Source organism: Colobus angolensis, unplaced genomic scaffold (assembly GCF_000951035.1).
Source record: "Colobus angolensis palliatus isolate OR3802 unplaced genomic scaffold, Cang.pa_1.0 Scaffold228, whole genome shotgun sequence".
NCBI classification, from domain to species: Eukaryota; Metazoa; Chordata; class Mammalia; order Primates; family Cercopithecidae; genus Colobus; species Colobus angolensis.
The window spans coordinates 5,311,066-5,315,456 of record NW_012115466.1 but is presented as its reverse complement, the minus strand read 5'-3'; the positions used below and the strand labels follow the sequence as shown (position 1 = coordinate 5,315,456).

General features: G+C 38.6%; 1 protein-coding gene across 1 annotated transcript in view; it reads right to left on the bottom strand.

Annotated features, from left to right (window-relative positions):
- LOC105513303 (spermatogenesis-associated protein 16) overlaps positions 1 to 4,391 on the bottom strand; it is a gene marked incomplete at its 3' end in the record, with an annotated part of 232,366 nt that overhangs the window by 139,353 nt on the left and 88,622 nt on the right. The gene's annotated exons all lie outside the window — the stretch shown is intronic.

Below are 4,391 nucleotides of genomic sequence, written 5' to 3'. Positions count from 1 at the left end.
ACACTGAATCCTAAGGATGTTCTCTTGAATCAAAATATAAAAAATAATTTTAAAAGTCAATATTCTTTTAGGTATTTTGAAAAAGTAATTTAAATTAGAGAATTAGAGGAAAAATGAAAATTATAAAAAAATTAAATTACAGAAAGAATTTTAAACTAGATGCAATAAGCACATAACCAATATGAGATAAGATCAAATTGTAAATGTGGAGGATAAGCTTTAAAAATAAACAATATTAAAGATTCCATTACTAAAGAATTTTTACAATTTCTAAGATATTTTCATATGCAGAACTGTACTTAATTTCTCAGAATTTCCATGAAGTCAATAAAACACTTACTATTGCCTTATTTTACAGGTATAAAAATCTGTGCTAAAAGATTTAGTGATTTGCCCCCATTGACAGCAGATGCTAGAATTGATTTGTTAAATGGAAGGTTCTCTACATCATGCTAGTTGTCTTAAGTTATGCTACTCATTACTTTTTAAATCTTACTATGTGGCACCTCTGTTAGAAATTCAGTAGATCTTTTCTTTACAACTCTCAATGATTTTCTTTTGGAAATATGGTTTCTGGATTCTGGTTGAGTTTAATGCTTCCATTTTTTTTTCACTGTGTAGCATCTATTCAAAGGTCTATCTTTGTATAATAAGAGATTAATCCAAGCCAAATGATTGCTAATAGATTGAGCTGGTGGTTTTACTGGGTTCACCTGCAACTCACTTCAGTGCTATTAGACCTTTTACATATAGAACTCCCTTTGCCAGAATTGGAAGGGGAAAAAGAATCCCAGACTTCAGTCACCAGAGTTCACCACTCTTTCTTTCAACATCTCTTCTTACCAACATCATATCTCAAAATGAAGTATACCACACTTGTCCATTTCCACCTTGGATATGATAAATGAGATTAACATTTGTACATGGATATACAGAGAGAGATACTAACTAGGTGATAAAATAGCACTGAGAGCCCCAGATATAAATCCTTGAGCAGAAGGGAGCAGATACTGTTGGCACTCTAGTTGCAAGAGTCCTGTGTCTCTGAGTTGGGCATGCAATGGGTATAGGTAACAATCTACTTTTTATCTGCTGTTCTTTCTTGGGGATTTGGTTTTCAGAAATCTCACTTGGTGCTTCATAGATTTTCATAGTTATTGTACTTTTAAAAATTCTCTTCCTGTGGGTTAATGTATATGGAGGGATGAGAAATATGCACATCAATTAGCCACCATCCTAACTTGCAGATTCCTTAATGGTATCTTTAAAATTTCTTTTCAGATACCAAACTAAATGTTTAAGACATCAGGGGTCTTGCAACTAATAGTTTTCAATTTTAATAAATATCTTTTTATGCTCCCTTAACAGGGTGGAAAGAAGCTCTAAACTGTAGAATAACATCCATTGGTTTTACATTCTCTTATCATTTTGTTACATGAAAGAGGAATGAATCAGCAAGCTCATCACTTGTAACTTTCCACATGGTGCCACATAGATCTACTAAAGTGTCTCCCTGGGAGAGACAGAGTATGTAGGGCTAAGAGATGTGAAGAATTATGTTCACACATCAGTGGACTTAAAAGTACTATCAGGGTTTCAGGAACAATGCTTTTCAGCCGGGTAGGCCATGGTGTGATCTCTATTAAATTTATGCAAAATGAGGTTACTCCCTGGGTGACAAGCTATTGAATGACAGTAAAAAGTAATTAATCACTCCCACTACTGTTTGTTAAAATAGCTGTGCTTCAGCCTTTTTTTTTTTTTTTTTTTGTTGCCAGGTAGCCTTAAAATAGAGGCGTGGCCACAGTGGGTTCATTCCACTGTGTTTCACCTTGATCTGACCAGCTAGTAATTTGCTTATGCTCTGAGGCATGTAGATGATACACATTAACCTTCAGAGTTTTTGTTTCAGGGATACCCCTAAATTCCAGTTACCTAATGTGAAAAGCAGACTGGAAGCATGGCAGGAGGGAGATGAATTAAAATAATAAACCTCCTTCCTTCTTGCCCTGCATTTTAACTCATAAAGGTAATGACTTTAAAATTAAAATGTTAGTAGTGTGTTTATTTTAAGGTAGTTATTTGTACTGTAAAATAAATACATTATCACATGCAAACTCAGATCTTGTACTTTGACTAATAGCTAGCATTTATTGAGTGCTATGTGATTAGCATTGACTTAAGCTCTTTATATATTGTTTCCCATTAAATATATAGATGGTATCTTATTAAATCTTATTTAATATTATAACTCCAAATTTTCTGATGAGATAAGTCTGACTAACTTTTCAGACAATAAGAGTTAGAGCTATGATTGAAATTCAGGTTTGCTGTCTCATTTAGATCCTATGTCCTCTAGGTAGTGTAAAATACTGCTTCTCAACTGGCCATTAATGTTAGCCACAGTTAAATATTAGAGCAGTCATTCTCAACGTTTTTAGCACCAGGGACTGGTTTCGTGGAAGACATGTTTTCCGTGGATGGGGTGGAGGGTGGATGGTTTTGGGACAAAACGGTTCCACCTCAGATCATCAGGCTTCACTTAGATTCTCATAAAGAGCTCACAACTTAGTTAGATCCCTTGCATATGCAGTTCACAATAGGGTTTGTGCTCTTCTGAGAATCTAATGCCCCCACTGATCTGACAGTAGGCGGAGTTCAGGAAGTAATGCTCACTGGCCCCTACTCACCTCCTGCTGTGTGGCCCTGTTCCTAGCAGGCCACTCTTGGGGAACCCTGTCTTAGAGGAACAAATGTGAATCCCAACAGCTATTATTAATATTGCTTTCTTAATTTATGACCAATTTATCCATGTCTATACTTGTCTATATACTATCTATATCAATATCTGTATCCATATCATCTGTATCTATATATCAGTAGACTAGCATTCAGGAAATAATAGAATATAGGATGTGCGGGAAAAGAGATAGGTCAACATGTATGGAGCAACCATTTAAGGCACTTTTACTTGCATTAATCACTTATGTTTTGCAATCTCCTATTTTATAAACGAAGTAGGTAGTTCACTAATTCAAGAAGCAGAGAAGGCTAGAACATACAAAAGTGGAAAGAAGAAGGACTATACGGTTAGGTCAGAGTGAGAAAAAGAAGAGATGGTGGAGGTTTTACAGAGAGAAAAGGGGCATGGTTCTTATCAAGATCACAGTTGTCCTGGTCTGGGTCCAATGATGAAGGCCTTGGTTAGTAGCAGTGAGCAGCCTGGCAGCCAAAGTCTAGCATGCCAGAACCAACAGCTCACTAGGCACAGGAGTTTCTAGTATATTCTTTTGCTGAACAGTAGTAAGACAAAAATTAATATTTTTAGGACATTGGATAATAACTGAGTTTTTATGAGGCCTTCTGCCTTAATAAACTGCAGATTTACTACAGATATTTTCCAATTTGCATTTCCATTAATTAAATATTTTTAATAACGTCATTTTGTTTAAATGTAAGTGCGGAAAATTGGGCTATCTGGGAGTGTATATTTTGCTTAGAAATGTTGGAATAACCAAATTAAGGCAAGTTAGATACTAAAAAGTTATATGCTTATAAAAGAAAAACTTCAGCTGAATGAAATTTTAAAAAGTTTAATTGAGTAATGCATGATTCGTGAATTGGGCAGCCTCCCAAGCTGGAGTAGACTCAGAGACTCCAGTGCAGCCACTGGGTGGAAGAAGATTTATAGATAGAAAAAGGAAGGTGGGGGGCGGAGCAAGATGGCCGAATAGGAACAGCTCCAGCCTCCAACTTCCAGCGTGAGCGACATAGAAGACCAGTGATTTCTGCATTTTCAGCTGAGGTACTGGGGTCACCTCACTAGGGAGTGCCGGACAATCGGTGCTGGTCAGCTGCTGCAGCCTGACCAGTGAGAGCTGAAGCAGGGTGAGGCATCGCCTCACCTGGGAAGCGCAAGGGGGCAGGGAATCCCTTTTCCTAGCCAGGGGAACTGAGACACACAACACTTGGAAAATCGGGTGACTCCCACCCCAATACTGTGCTTTAAGCAAACGGGGACACCAGGAGAATATATCCCACACCTGGCCGGGAGGGCCCCACGCCCACGGAGCCTCCCTCATTGCTAACACAGCAGTCTGCAATCTAACCGCAAGGCAGCAGTGAGGCTGGGGGAGGGGCGCCCGCCATTGCTGGGGCTTAAGTAGGTAAGCTACTTAAGCTACTGGGAAGCTTAAGTGGGAAGCTACTGGGAAGCTCAAACTGGGTGGGGCTCACAGCAGCTCAAGGAAACCTGCCTGTCTCTGTAAACTCCACCTCTGGGGACAGGGCACAGTTAACAACAACAACAACAAAAGCAGCAGGAACCTCTGCAGACGCAAATGACTCTGTCTGACAGCTTTGAAGAGAGCAGTGGATCTCCCAACACGGAG